Consider the following 16,535-nt stretch of genomic DNA (forward strand, 5'->3'; position numbering starts at 1 on the left):
AAAAGATCTTTTGTTATGATTATTACAGCTGTGCAGAGTTGTCATGAATATGTATCCACTTATAAGAAGTTCACTTTACTTCAAGATTGATAGCATTTTGTTGATTTGAAATGCCTGGTCACCCTGCACAAGCAGACTTCTTCAGAGCTGAGACGTACTTGTTTATCCCACAATAAAGGATGGTATAAGCCATACAAGAAGACATGTTCCCTGCATGACAAGTTCCCTGTTTAAGGGATGAATACATATGTAATTGGCAGACACCGAATGAGTTTCCAGAACAATTTGGTGAGGTCAGATTAACAGAAGAGTTACATTTTGAAAAAGTAATGGCAAGACCTGTAGTCCAGTACTTAGTACGGGAAGGAGTTCCTGAAGCATGACAGAAGAAAAAAAAAAAAAAGAGAATCAAAAGGATGGAGAGGAGATGGAATATGTACTCATAGCAAAGTAACAAAGGGAAAATGAGATCATTACTAAAGGAGTGAAGAACTGTGGAGACCCTTGAGAGGGAAGAGCAACAACAGGGAAGCTGGCCAATTATGTGGAAGAAAGAAGAAAGCGAAATAGTCTGAGGGACCCACAAGGGGCCAGTTTTCATTTTCACTGGAATGTACAGTGAAAATTGCCGTTGTCCATCTAAACAAGAATAGTCCCAAATGTGACATTAATTCTGATAACAATTAATAAATAAATACTGCAGTCAAAAGTGTAATTCTGTCTGGCATACCACTGCTGAATAAGGCAGCTGCTCCACTCTATCTAGGTGAGATGTCTCAGATCACTGTTGTTTAAAACAATGTTAACGGTCTATCTGTACTTAAGCTAATATATTTATTCATATATATGTATTTTTCTTTTAAATTGACCCAAAATGTTCTTAAAAAGTAAAAGCATCTTTTTAACTTCATTGCCTGATTAGTAACAGCACTGTTACAGCACATGACGATGTTTTTGCCGGTTACTTTCTCTCCAATGCCAACAGAAATTACTTGAAGAGGAAGGGCTCTGATAGAGATCATGTTGCAGTTTACAGTCTGTGACCACAAATCCTCTCTCATCTGATCTTCAGCTGGGTTTCAGTGGGGTACCTCGGATGAGTCTGTAGGCAGAGAGCCACAGCTGAGATTCTATCTCTGTTGTCTGTCGGTACACTGACCAGGAATCAAACGGAAGCACAGTGTACGTGCACAAAGGTAGTTATGAAAAGCCTTTACTGCAGCAGCTACCATATGCTTTCCTGCCTTGGGGTGGAGGGGTGAGAATGCATCTTGCTGACTTGACTTCTGGAGGTTGGTCAAATGACATCACCACATGGCAATGTGAGATACATAGTGAAGAACTGGTTTCTTTGGATTCTTTGCACCGCGGGGAATAAACACGCAAAGAACCACGCTGAGGGCTAGCACATGACAACACTTTCTCCTCTGGCATGGTCTAGAATACATCTAAAAGCTCTAATCCAAACAGTCTGACTGTGAAGCAAGTGGGGATTTCAGATCACACTCAAGGAATAGTATAAATCTATCCATTTACTTCAGGAGCCTTTCAAACACTTCTGATTATCCTCCTAGCAATTTTGTACGTAAGCTACTGAGCTATATTTTGCATGGAGAATACTATGAAGACTTGCTTTTCACAAAGGAAGGATCCAGGCTTGACAGTATGGGATCCTGTGGCAATTGATGTCTACTGAAGTACACACATGAATGAAGGTATGAAATCTTGAAAAAGTCTGATACCCTTAAAAACTAGATTTTTCTTCCTCTTTATATTTTATTTTCTGCATTACTTCACTGTGGGTAGAAATTATCTCATCCCTAAAACTCTTATTTTGTTTCTGTATGGAAATATTAGATATTTTAGGCCCGTTCCAACAGGGTCTCAGCACATAAAACTGCCCCCCCCAAATCATGTATACTGTTTAAAGTTGATCAAAAGTGGGGAAGATAGGTTTTCAGCACATCATCAAGCACAAATCAACGTATTTTCCCTATCAGAAACATGCCACTCTGAGAACTTAGTCTGCCTGAGATTTGCATTTTGAGGGTGGAGCTCCCTGTGTATTCCCTGGTACCAAATATGTGGTTGCCTACAAGGATCCTTACTCTCTGAGGAGACCCTCTCAACAAAGCATCCAGCTCTGCTCAGCTGCCTAGGACTGTGAAATTTATAGGAACAGAACACCTTTGAGAGCACTATCCATCATATTTAACCAGATTTGGCTAAAATGGTGTGGTAGTGACAAGGCAGAAAACAGGATGCTCTTACAAGCCCGATGAAACGAGGCTGAAATGAGAAGCTCCTCCACCACATGTGTTGGGTTTTGTGGAAGCCAACAAACATTAAAGCTACAGACTAAACAAACAGCAATATTTTGTATATCTTGTCAGGCTTTTGCATATTTCTCTTCATTATTTTCAACAATTCTGCCCATTTTTCATGTATGAGAATCATTTTACTTTCTCTGTAGACCATCAGCTCAGTTATATTATCAATTATGGAATTAATCCAAAATCCACTGATGTGCTTGGCAAAATCGTACTGATTTGAATTGATGTTGGAGGATCTTAACACTCTGAAAGTGTATAACTAATATTTGTGCCAGTTCCTTTGGCTGCTGTTAATATATGTCTTGTCATCTTTATTGGTAGACAATGCTGTTACGGACACAAAAGTAATGGAAAACACAAGTCTTTCTCAAGAGACACAAATGAATCTGCCTATTTCTGTGTTTCACCTTTTAAGGTGTTTCTTTAGATCAAGAAATGTTCTTGATCTAAAAATCAAGAACAATCTAAAGAATCTAAAATCTAAAGAATCTAAACAATCTAAAATCTAAAGATCAAGATCTAATGAACAAAATCAAGTTCATTTTCTCACACTACAATAAAAAGAGAGGGAGAACATATATGTCTAAATGGGCATAACTGATTTCTAGGCAAGGTATCAAGTATTTATGGTTGACACATATAAAATAAGGTAAAAAAAACCCCAAGCAGTGGCAGATCTCAAATAAGCATTGAGTATAAAGATTAGCATGTATTTCTAGGTAAATTAGCTTATTTCGTTGTGTATTGTCTCAAGTGCTTTATAGTGCCAATCATTCAGGGAATCTAATATTATGATTTTTAATCAGCATATTGTTGACATAATTAGATGAAATTATGCTCAAAAATTTTACTGACCTTTCATTTCTTGACACAACGGAAGATGGTTTTAGCAGTTGCCTAGAAAGGCTGAATAGCTAACTAAAAGTTGCTGGGAATGTAACTTGAAGAAATACAGAGTTTCCTCCAATTCTCCTGTCGAGCTTTCTGTGGGCGTCCCAGGGCAGCCACTATAGTCACTCTTTTAACTGTGCTGTTTAATGATATGCAGGAATTTTGGTTGATTTAACTGAGGTAGCTTATTCAAATTTTTTTTCTTGTAATGTTGCTTTGGTATACCACATACAATATATATTTTTCTTATCCTCCAGCATTTGATGTTCTAGTTAAATTAAAAAGAAATCAATTCCCATTGTGCCTAATTTTCAAAATGAAAGTGAAGCAAAGTGTCCCCCCAACCCCCATTATGCTAATAGTGACTTTGGGGAATCACCACAGCAAAAGTTGTGAAGTTTTCATGGAAAACAACAAATCCCCTGCCAAGTGTGTAGGATATGCAAAGAACCCTTGCGAGCGAGAAGAGTTTAGCAAAGATACAAGGGATGCTTTCTGCTGCCTCACCAGGAGACAACCATCAGCTCAGGTAATGGGAAAGCAGGTAATGGGAAAAACATACAAAGGGAAGGGAAAAGCAACATTCACTCATTAGCTACAAGTAGAGCTAATTGTTATTTTCACTGTTGGAAAGAATTTTCACAGAAAATACAGTCTCACCTGTGCAAATGTATCACCGTGAAGCTGTGAGAAAGCTCAAGCTCTGTTTCCAAAGAGCTTTGACTGGCAAGCTGCTGGGGAGCCCGGGTTTCTGGACTGCCATTAAAAGACAACCTGCCTGCACTGAGCTTGTCTAGTCCTTCTTTGGGCCTACTTCTACTTTTAGCACCTGATATAAACACTGGGCGTTATGCTCTGCATTTTATTCATATAGCATGCAAACCCAGGCACTTCCTCTTCTTCTCTGTTCTTTTCCACAAGAGAATTTCACCAGGGGTTTTCTCAGTTGCTGATTATGAGAAAGAGCTAATAATCAGAAACTGCCCAGCATCTTAATAGCACTCATTACCATATAGACTTCTATAGTACCTCCCTCCTTTGCTTCCTCTTTCTCAGCTGAATTGCATTTCATCTGTTTCCTCTGAATTTCACCTATTTTGTATAGAACCCATTTTCCTTATGAGACTTTCTTGTGTGGAAGATATTTCTGGTCTTTGGTCATACTTGTTATCTTCTCTATGCCTTCTTAACCTTACTAGAGCATTTTTGACATGGGACCCCAGAGCCTGAATTTCAAGGCCTAAATTAATTTGGAAACTTTCTTCACAATTTTTTTTTCTTTTGATAGCTTTAAAAAAATAATAATTTCCTCACATTTTCCTTTCACAAAAAAAAAAAAAAGAAAAAAAGTGTAAATTATGTCTTCGAGCATCTGAGAACTTCTAGCAAATTAGCTTTCATAGATAGGTGTCATCCAGGCAAGTTCTAGATCTATGTCTCACGTGCCAAACATTATGTTGTACTTAAATTACGTACTGCCAACAAATCAGTGCTCACGCAGCAGTAATGCATTGAAAACATATACCAGCGCAGAAACATGTGTCATCCTGGTATGGCTGTTTGCCTCATGCTTGATGCTACCAGTACTACAGATGCAGTTTCCATTTGTCTTGCAGGTGCAGCCAAACTGAGAAATGGCTCTCAGGATTTCTTTTAAAGATCAGGTTACAGAGAAAAAGGAGGCTCCTGCAGTGCTTTGAATGCTTAATTATGCCTAGGGTATCCTGTCTGAGAACAGCTGTTTCACACAGGTATAATCTAAACTGCAGATATCGTATATGTTAAAAGAGTTCGATAAATATTGTTAACTTAGATATATTGCCTTGAACTTTTTTACGTATATGTGCATGAAGCTTTGCAACGTCAAGCTCTCTCATAAGGATACCGATCAAGCCACAGTGTTTGGTCAGAGAGAAATCAATGTTTCACATGTTCTTCTTTGCTCCTGTTTTTGGCTCCTCTATCTCTAGAGTCTGAATTGCTGTTAGGTCAAACTATAGAAGCTAAAAAAGAATCTCTGCTTTTTTCTTTTCATGCACAGGAATGACAAATTCTTTTACTCCAACTAACAGTTCACAGGTGTGGGTTTCAATTTCTGAACACCACCTTCTTCAGAACTTACTGAAATTACAACCATTCTGCTTGAAGAAAGAGATCCTTCAGTTATTATTTGATACCAAATCTATCAAATCTCAGTTTCTCCCACAAAAATTTCACTCCAGGCACATATATTCTGATTACGACTTGCTACAAGTATCATGAAATGAAAGGGAATTCAATGGGAGCCATAGACAGCAGCCTCCCTTCTCCCCTTTACTCCCTTTCTTTCTGATCTGTGTTGAAATGGAAAAATGGCGAAGCATAAAAGCTATTGATGGTTGTACTCAAAAGGCACAAAACAAATTCCTAGCAGAGATCAAAATCACCGAGATCAAAACAGTTCCTAGAGCAAAATCATAAGAATTTTTTTTCTTTCCCTCCTCCGGAACAGATGAACAAAATTTTGCACAAGGGAGAGCATGTAAAGTACCACCACGCTCAGCTGAGTAGAGCAGTCTCTTGTTCTCAAAATAGAAATGTAGCCATACCCCCTTCTATGGCTTTTTCTCTCATTCTTCTATTTGCCGGTTACAATGGGCATATACATTTGCCAACTATTTCTACTACAATGACCAGAGAAACATTTAGATACAAATTGTCTGCCTTGGTTAAAATAGTTTTTCAGTCCATCAGACGGATCTGTTTGTCTGGAGACTTAGGTAAATGGCATATGGCTAGCAGGTTTTCTTCATAATTTGTAGTGCTATAATTCCATTTTAAGAAGTTATACAGGAAAATTCAGTTTACATCTACTTCACCAATACAACAAAAGCGTTTCAGTCACAGCACTACAGCATTTCCCAGCTTCATCTGTATCAGGAATTATTTAAGGAGGACCTTTCCAAGTTATTTCATGAATTCCTCTTTCTAGATACAGCTGGAGACAGACACATGAAAAGTATTCACTTTTCGCAATTTTAAACTGAAGATTTTTACTGCTGTGACTGTTATAGAGCCACTAACCTGTCAGCTGCTGATAATCAGCCTATCAATAAGACATACAAAGGTTCAAGTCGATTCTGATCTTAACCAGTTGGCCTACTGACACAAATGTTCTACCTTTTTTAGATAAGATACGTATGTTGAAAAGTAGCAGCCTAATAGCAATGAAGTAATCTGGAGTTTATAGCATTTTTTTCATTGGATTAAAATTTTGCAAATCCAGATCAGGGTGAAATTCAATCTGAGTTTTGTTTCATTTGAATCCAAATTTCAAGAGCTGAAGTTAGGATAAACAGCTTATGGTATTTGCTTATCCCATTGAGTAGTAAAAAACCCCAAAACAAACCAAAACCCCCAAATCGCCTTTTTCTTTGTCAGATTGCATGTTCCAGAATTCTTGGCCCTGTTTGAATTGGTTCAGTTGCTTTTTAATGCAGTATATTCAAAAGAAAAAGAGGAATAGGAAACTCCCTGCCTTAGTGGAAATAGAAAGTCTCATAGTCAGAGGCCATTTGTATCACTGCAATCTATTGAACTGTATCTCATCAGGTTTATATTCTTTCTTAATCTATCCAGCTCAGCTTCACAAGCTAATCTCTGCTTCTTTTACTCTAAAGCAGGAGTAAAGGAAAAATATAGAAGAGGGAAAAAAACCCCAACAACAAAGAATCTGAACTATTCATCAAGTATGGCTGTCTTTGTCAAAGCTTTTGTCTGCTGTAAACTTCTGTAAAATAGGGTAAATGATATACAGTCATCAATTCATGGTCCAAAATCATAACAAATAAGAAAACTTGGGAAGCTTTGGAAATAGAAAAAAAACATTTATACTATGTTAAGGACATTAAAAAGCTATTATTGGATATCATAACTAAACCATGCTATAATTACCAGCAGTCAAAGCTTCAAATGTCATTTTATCCTCCACGGAGGAAAGTAGTCTTTCATTTTATGTTCTTTATTTCTTCATTTTATGTTCTTTCTTTTTTTTTTTTTTTAAACCATGATCAAAAGCTGTGTATCTGTCAACTTCAAACCATATCTATGAATTATAGTAAGAGAAAAGAAGTCACCACCCCTGGGAGTTTTTCAATGAGAAAGAGCAGATCAGAGAAGTAAAATGGAAATGGACTCTACACATACTTTCCAGGATTTCTGCCTTTAAATCTGCACAATAATTTAAATTATTGAATGCGCAGAGAGCATTAAATCATTGTGGTTTACTTAGAAATGTTTTTAACTTAGAATACAGGGAATACAAGAACAGCTACCTGTGTTTATCTGCAGATGCTGGTAATTCTCAAGATGTACAAGGAAAATGGATTCAGCATTTCACATGTTATGCAACAGATGTATCTGTATAGATCAGAAGGTTACTTTGAGCTGGCTATAGGACCCAAGCCAAGGTTACCTACCAAGAGATAACATGCTATGAGACTTGCAGGGAGGGTACAGCAAAAAAGTTTGAAACCTCTCTGAACAGAAATAGCTGGGTGAGATCCTAGTCAGGTGTCATTGCTTTTACATGAGTCTTTACCAGTTCATGCTAGTAAATCCTTTCTATGCAGTGAGAGAGAAAAGACATTATTTGAATTATTTCCCTAAAAGTCCATACTAGCTTGGTATCACAGAAGGAGGGATATTTTGGTTTTGCTTTGCATAGGTAACTCACATTTTTAATATGTTTATTTTTTGTGGTTAAAAACTTCTTTTCCTAAGTCTAATTTCATTCCAGCCAAGTTGTCCATAAAGAATTTTCACTAGAAGCCAGACAGACCTAACGTAGGTTTGCAGCTACAAAGAGGATGGAAACTGTCTGTTCACAAGTTGCCACATGTAGAAGACAAGGGGCAACATGTACAAGTTTTGGGAGAGGTTTTATCTTGACATAAGAAAGAAATTTTTTACAGTAAGAACAATCATTCACTGGAACAACCTCTCCAGGGACGTGGTAGAGTCCCCATTGTTGAAGGTTTTCAAGATGCCTTTGGACAAGGTGCTAGATAATCTCATCTTGGCTCCCTTTCCCACTAAAGGTTGGACCAGATGATCTTTTGAGGTGCCTTCCAACCCAGGCTATTCTATGATAGGTAGTGTTCTGTGGAAAGGCATCCCAGACACTGATTTTAGGAGCTAGTGTGCTCCCAAGGGCATTTCCCCAAGGAAGAGAGGAATACCAAGAGGAGGAGTGTGGGTAGCACCAGAGGAAGTAATGGTGACTGGAGGCTCTCCAGACCCAGCTGACTGAAGGGTTTTTAGAAGCTAATGATCACTGCACACTGTTCATGTGGAAGGGCACTTGTCCTGGCTTTTAACATCCCATAACAAAATGCAAGACTTCCAGACTAGACCTCACTGAAATGAAAAAGAATTTCAATATTGATTTGATTTCACGAAAGAGCTTCATTTAGATTAAGTAGCAGCACTGGAAATGGTCAACTGTATGACTGTTTTCTGAGGAGTGACTCCTCACTGGCTAATTATATCAGGACCAATAGACCATTTTCCACTATAACTTATACATCATATTACACGATATACCTGTTACTACTTTCAGAAACTACAACAGGCACCATTCTGCATGTTTTGTAAGTTTAGAGTACACATTCCACAATTTTTCATTCTTTTTCCATTGCAGACATTGCTTAGGGTCTGGCTACACACCATAACTTATTGTCCCATAGAGATAGCTGAGATCTCTCTCTAAACAAATCAACTTAATGTGAATAGCACAGCTGTGTTAGCGCAGTACTCATCCAAACTAACATTTGCTGGATGGCTACTGCTGTATATATGATATCCTGCAAAATTTCTCATGCAGGGCATGGCAGAAGGGAAGTGCGGAGACAAGATGAAAAAAATCTGATCTAGACAAGAATCTAATGCCCCCTTTTTAGTTTCTGATGTTGAGAACCAGGATTTTGAATCTTCTCTTAGTGGGTAGCACTGACATTCAACACTCCAGGTTGATTCTAAGGGCAAATTTATTTTAGAGAGAGTTTTTACCTCAGAAAAAGGTAAAAACTCCTCCCTCCACCTCAAAACCAAATCCTAATTACACATTAATTCTAGTATATCTTCCTGTTTATTATAAGTCAAACTTACAGGATAAAGGAAATAACAGATATCTTCCTTTTTCACAATTAACTCCTAACAGAAGCTAAGAACAGCTTCCCTGAAAAACCTGCTGAATTTTGGCATCTTCTAAAGGAACTTGAGTCAACTGATAGATTACTGTAAAATTCTTTGAAACCAGTAGTTCCTCTGAGCAATAGAAGTGATCTTTGAATTTTTTTTGGTGGTAAGTTGGAGAGGCATGACCATAGATGCATCAAAGCTCGTGGAGGCTTTTTTCATGAAATGATAAAAAGTGAAATGGATAAGTCTGGGGCAGTACTAAAATCCTCCAACAGCAGGAAACACAGTAATATTATTTTGAGGAAACATCATACAAAGAGGGTTAACAAGCATGTGGCCAAGATGTGTGGGTTTTATAAAACTCTTATAAAGAAGTTAGGCCAAAATATTCCAGCATTTTGAAAAATTTAAAACCGTGTATCTTTACAGATAATTGAACCAAACCATGCCTGCCTTAAAGTAAAATATAAAATATTGATTCATATTTCAGAAAAATAATCTCTAGACTTCCATGTATTATCTGTAGCAGATGTTGACTGTGTGACTGGCCATGCTGTTCATATTTGGTTAGAGTGAACATTCAAAAAAACTTCTTTGTGTCGCGTCAGCAATGCCACGCACGCACATAGAGTTGCACGTTCCTAGCTGTTCACACGTGTAGAGAATGAGGGTAGGAGGCATAACAAGAAACACCAGTAGCGACTGGGAGAGAAAGGCAAGGAATTAATACATTGTTATTACTGCAGAGGCCTCTCAATTGGAAGTGTCAAATGTAATTAGATAACGGCCTAGATCTCGCACTGGGTTCATATTTACCACCTTCAGCGGGTTGGTAGCTCATTCAGATCCCTACCTCACACAATGACTGCATAACACGTCTTTTCACGGTGTCTCGCTTAGTGGCAACAAGATGAGGCTGGCAGCTTCATAAAAAGCCAAGTATTAACAAGAGTCTCCTCAAAACTGTGTCAGGACAGAACTAAACTCTGGGTGATATCTGAATGCCAGACCAAATATCGCTGACTTCAAAAAATAAAATACCAGACAAGAAACCAAGTGCGTTGTTCTGAAGCAATGCAGTTGCCTGTAAAATAGTTACAAGTTTTTCATTATCACACAGTCATCATCAAAATATGTGCCTTGGCTTGAAAAAAACACCAGCCCACGAGTGATATAAAAAAAGGGAAGGGGAGAAAAAAGCCCTTTCCTTTCCTCAAATGCAGTGTCTTTGTGGTTGTGTCCCTGGCTGTCAACACTTTCCTTCCCGGTTGAAAGATTATTAGAAAAACAGGGTTCTGCCAGTGCCAGTGGCCTCAAGAGCCTCATTATATCACAAGGATAACCCCAGAGAGAACGCAAAATCTAAACATTGGCCATACGGAGTCCTTTTTAGTCAGGGTATGCACACATACTTCAGCCAAGTTAGCCAGCAGGTGAAGCTCATATAGCTGCACACAGCCAGAATTAAGAAAAGACCATGAGAAACTTGGCAGCTTTTATCAGACTTTCTATGGAGGAAAAAAAAAAAAAAATGCCAAGGGCAGGCAGGGAAAACGATCTGGACCCAAACTCACTCCCTGTGTTCCCTTTTCTTCCTGGGCATGTGCAGTTTTGTCTTCTGGAGGGGAAAACTGAGGCCTATGAGAAGAGAGGTGAAAAAAAGGGGTGAAGATGGACTCCTTGGAAGCTTTTCTCATGAGATAACAAGGTCTTGTGCTCATATCTTAACCCCATCCCTTTGGAAAAAAGCTTACAATGCTTTTATGGTTTTTTTGCTCTTGGACTAAAAGCCTACAGCTGTTTTGAAGGTTGACATAGTTCTAGCATATAATTAATACCATTTCCATTTAACTCACCAGTTAAATCTTAAACAGAATGCACAAGCTGTGACATATTACTGAAAAGAAGCAATGCATATTGGACAATTGACTTGGTGGTGGCCTCTAATGCTGTGCCCTGTTGGTGTGGTGTCTGTGGTTACCATTCTTCATTGGAGAAACGTCAAACAGTTCATGGGCCTGGCAAACATAACTATCACAGGCAATTCTGCTTCTGCTTGCTTTCATCTCGTGAAACAGTTGCATTTGCTTACAGGGTATGCATAGATTTATAGGCATATATGCAACTTACACTCCGCATACATGTATATCTGTTTTTATAGAAACATGCGTAGGATACAGAGTAGGTCTGCTTGCAGTTTGGTGTAGTTTATCTCTACTAGATAGCCAAGAAACAAGTAAATTAGTATGCTCCAAAACTAGCTAGCTTAAGTCTATCTTGACTATCTGCATTACTGGAAATCAGTTCTGTCACTGCAGTGCAGATATACTCTTCAAGTGAAAGATTCATTGTGAATACTAATTCACAAATGGAGAAATTGCATCTTACACAAATTCTGAAGAATTTGGTGAAATTTTTTCTGTGATCATTTCTGTCTCTGAATTCTTTCTTTAGTGTATTAATGGAAAACAGGCATGAAAAGGAAAACAAGCACAATAGAACTAAGAGGTTGACTAAATATTGCAACATTTTTTTCAGTATTTCCATAACTCTAGTCAACTAGCTTAACTGTGAATTGCCCTATATATTTGAATCAGAGGATAAGGTTTCTCCAGTGAAAGCTGTTCCCAGCAGAAGTCCTGGTTAGCACAGATCAGAAATACCACTTAATGTCATTAATCAGTTCTCACTAACAGTAACCAATCAGCTGGCACAGGCTATATCACTGTTAGACAAATTTGTCACGACTTAGCTGAAAGCAACAACAAAACAGGACATCCTACCGAATACAGTAGGGATGAAAAATACAACCAGCAATAGTCTCAGAGGGAGGTTATTCCCACAGAGGAAAATTTTAAGAAATGTACTGAGTAAAGGCTGTTGATTCCCACTCTTCCTCTTGGCTTTTTTAGTTGTGAATGTACTGTTTGAAGGAATTTTTCCTCTTTCCAAATCTTTGGTAGGCATATGTCAGAAAGCAATCAGTGTGGACAAGTACTGCTCTGAGCTATTGTAATCACATTATGCTCCCCTAATGTTCTTTCCATCAACTCACTATAATGTGGCTGGTTGGCTTTGAATTGGGATTATTAGTTTTGAAAGCCTTTAAGGTGTTGGACCTGGCTGAATTTTAGACACAGAGTTAACATAGCACCTGCTCTTTCAAGAATCTGCTATCACTTCTGAAATTGGCAGATGACTGTATTTTTAACTGCGGGTGGCACTACAATCCCCCTAAAAACTGACTTTATTTATTCCCTCCTAACTTTTAAAACCTCCCTTTATATCTTTTCTTTAATTTCCAAAGGTGTTCTCAGATTGACTACTGTTGGCTCTATGTTATTACTCCCCTATCCAGTCAGTTTTATTATTTTTCTTAACTGGATCCCTTACACTGTTTTTCGTGTTTATATTTTGAGAACCTGGCATTATATTTTCCTTTTACTGTTTATAAACTTACACAATGTTTGTTGTGTTGCACATGATCACATAGATAGAGCAAATGTGGTATGCTGAAAATAATATTGGGATTAGGTAATTAGGGATTTTTCAATATTGCCTTCTCTTTCAGGTTCCAATATAAACCTATGCATTGTTTCAAACATGAATATTTCTACTTGTGCGAGACTTGAGAAGTGACCTTCTTTGCCTTTCTGCCGCCACAGTCAGAAGATGCCTCCCTGAACAATGCAGCCCACATAACTGTTTCACTTTAAAAGTTTATTGGTCTTTAGTATGAGGCCAATACTGAAAGAATGACAAATGTCTTTCAAACTGTTTATACATGCCTGTTGCACACAAAAGAGCTGGCATTGCTTACTTCATTTTTTAAGTGGTCTAACCCTTCAGCTCCAAATGGATATTTTTGCTTGGTACTGGGTGCAAGCTGGAATCGAATTTGAAACAAATGGTTTCCCACAAAGAAATGAATTGAGAAAGACAGCGAGTGTGAAGGCAGCCTCAACAACATCTGGGAAAATGCACACTGGTTAGCTAGTTGAAACAGGGAATACGTTTTTTCTGTGGCAGAAGGTCTGATTGCAATTTTTGTATTGAGAAGTTGCTTATTACTCGATACAAATTTTCAAATTTAGCACAGAATTAATGAATCATAGAAATGTTTGTTCGAAGAGACTGCTGGCCATCATCTACTCCAACCTCCTCTCTGAAACAGGACCGAAGCCAACCTTAAACTGAATCAGTCACAGCTTTGTCCAACCAAGCCTTGTAAACCTCAGAGGAAGGCAAGTCCAAGGCCTGTCTGAGCAGCCACAAGTGGGGACAGTAGCTATCACCCACAAGATTTAAAAAAAAACAAACCAAAGCAAAACAAAAAAACACCCAACATCTTAGAGAGCACTTTCAGGGAATGATAAGACCTTTGCTACTACATTGTTCTCTCCGCCCCCTTAACCCCTAGGAAATGTTTTTTCTACTTAAGACCACAGCTTTTCTGGTGTGCCACCATTTTGTCACCAAGAAAAGAATGCAGCAGCAGCACAAAGTGGTTACTACTGTTTTATTAAATAGAGATCCTCATAAATTCCAGCTGCTGACCATGTGTTCCATCTTTTTATGTGCAAACTCACTCTCATTTTAAGAAATGCTGAGCACATATGCGAGTACATGCTCTTGCAAGTCCCCAGGCTTTACATTTGCATTGCGCATAAACCCTCAGCATGTGACTTTAGCATGAAAGATCTGTTGAACGTGCCCCTGTCACCTCATAATCACTGTATCTTTTTTTTCTAAAAATGAATCTGACTTTAAAAACTGACTGGGTGACCATTAGACTATTTTACTTGAGCAATATCTAGCATAGATGATCTGTGGAGATAAATTATAAGATAGAGATTTCAGGCTGTAATCATAGTAATTTGAAGGGGAAAGGATTTTGCCCTAACATCTGTGGCAATGCAGGATTGGAATTCAGAGCAAATGGCAGAGGGCAAGTAGGGCTTTGTTCAGAAAAGCCACCAAGCTTTTCACAGGGCATTTGTAATGATGGTTAAAACCCAGCAGGCTTGACATTAAACCTAGCATCTAGCTAGTATTGCTTGTGAACGCTAGCAGCTGCTATCCTCAGGAGACACGTGGTCATTTTTTTCCTAGTTAACTTCACTGGAATTTGGAAGAGATATTTTGTAAGGGAATTTGATCCATTTACTAGTTTAACTTTTCTAAATCCACCTAAAGTCACAAAACCCCTTATTTTGATACTGCCTCCCCAAAGAGAATAGGGAGAGGACTTTGGAAGTTATGTTGTTTTGACTTTTGTAATAATATTATGCTGTAGATAACTGGTATCTTAAAGGCCAAACTATAAACTCTCTACCTCAAGGAGGCTGGAAACTAAGCAGTGACATATGAGAACCTCAATATAAGCAGTTGAATTGTAATTCAACAGACAATCAGTCATGATCACAGAAATTGTTCTTTTCATTCCTTCACCTATTGCTTAAATAGGAGAGGCTATTTAAATCTTATCCTTACATATACTCAACGAAGTCATGCCTATTAAAGCACATCAAAGAAACAGAAGCGAGCCACTAAGATAGGGAGTCATCTGCAGCCCTTCATGACTGGAGTAAACACAGCCCCGAGCAACTTTAATGCCAAAATGAGCTGTTGCTTTTAGTACCCCTAAGAATATATAAGGAATAGAAATACATATATATATATATAAATAAGGAAGGGAAAACATACAGTGCAACACTTGTGTAATCCATTAAATTATTACCTGCCAGCTTTCCAAGACAGACAGTAACAAGCAACTAGAGTGATCTGAATATGACTAAACCAGACACTCAGTACTAGCAGGGCTTCTAAAAGAGGGGAGGTGAAAGTCGATTTCTCCAGGGAATAGGCAAGAAATTAAGGAAAAAGGCTACATTCATATAAGTAATGATTGGGCAAAGAGAAGTTGTGGTTTGTCTCGTGTAAAATTATTTAAAAGCAAGGGCAATATTCTGCTTGCAAGTTGCAATACTGGCCTTGAGAATGGATGGTTAATAAAATATCACAAAATTCTTCAGAAGGCTATTTAAATATCTGTTTCCATCTTACTGATATCTTGTTTATGTACCAAAGACTGAGGCATTACGGTTAAATGACTACTTCAAAAGATATATTGAAATACTTCATACTGCCTTATTTTCAACAGGATTTATTTAGGGTAAAGTTGAGTGTTGGTTCTTACAAGGAAAATTTATTTTAAGAAGAAAAAAGAGGGAGAGACACCCCTTTGATTAATACTAGTAGAACTAAAACTAGGCCAAAATTCTGCCATTCTGTGATAGTAGCAGGGTTAGAAAGGATTGAAATACAATATTTTATGAGGGGAAAACCAAAGCATTTATACAAATGACTATTTTTGGGTTTCAGTCTTAGAGTGATGTTTCAAACAAGGCACTGGATTTTTGTGGCAGCATGATCCTGTTGCTGGAGCCCCTGGGGGCTGTGACAGTGCTGCAGGACCCAAGATATTTCTCAGCTCTTGTGCAAAGGTGTATCCACCAGCCACTTCATAAATCCACAGTGGGACAAGGCGAGGGAGAGCAGTATGAGAGCCTGAACAGAGTGAATTAGGGCATGCACCAGCCAGTCCCTGGGGGCCAGCTGCACTGGGGACTCACCAGTCCTGCTCAATGTAGCCTAAAGGCCTAAGCAAACTTGGGTCATAACACTTCTGGAGTATAAATTAATATTTGAAGGAATAGCTAAGATAACTCACACCAACCAGTCTAGGTGAGGTCAGTTTTGGAATATGCATAATGAAGATCAGCCATTTAAAACAGCTCCTTCCACTCCAACCTGAATTATTGCTGTATTCTGGAAAGGGAAGTTATTTTCTGGCTCTCCAGAGCGACAAGGTCAGAAGTACACAGAGAAGAAATAATATCTAAATGCAGTGTAAACTTTTGGCATGTAAAACAGAACTGAAATAATTTAATGCGGATGCAATGTGAGGACTTTTCTTCTTCTCATTATTTGCCAGAGAGATTTTTATAATACGTGACTATTCATCTGCCAAAACCATATGCATCTCTGACAGAAATCACATTATGTTTTGCGTCTTCCCCCCCCCCCCCCCCCCCCTCACATGGGCCGACAAATACAGCCTTCCTTATT

The sequence above is a fragment of the Haliaeetus albicilla genome, chromosome 1, assembly GCF_947461875.1.
Source record: "Haliaeetus albicilla chromosome 1, bHalAlb1.1, whole genome shotgun sequence".
Lineage (NCBI taxonomy): Eukaryota > Metazoa > Chordata > Aves > Accipitriformes > Accipitridae > Haliaeetus > Haliaeetus albicilla.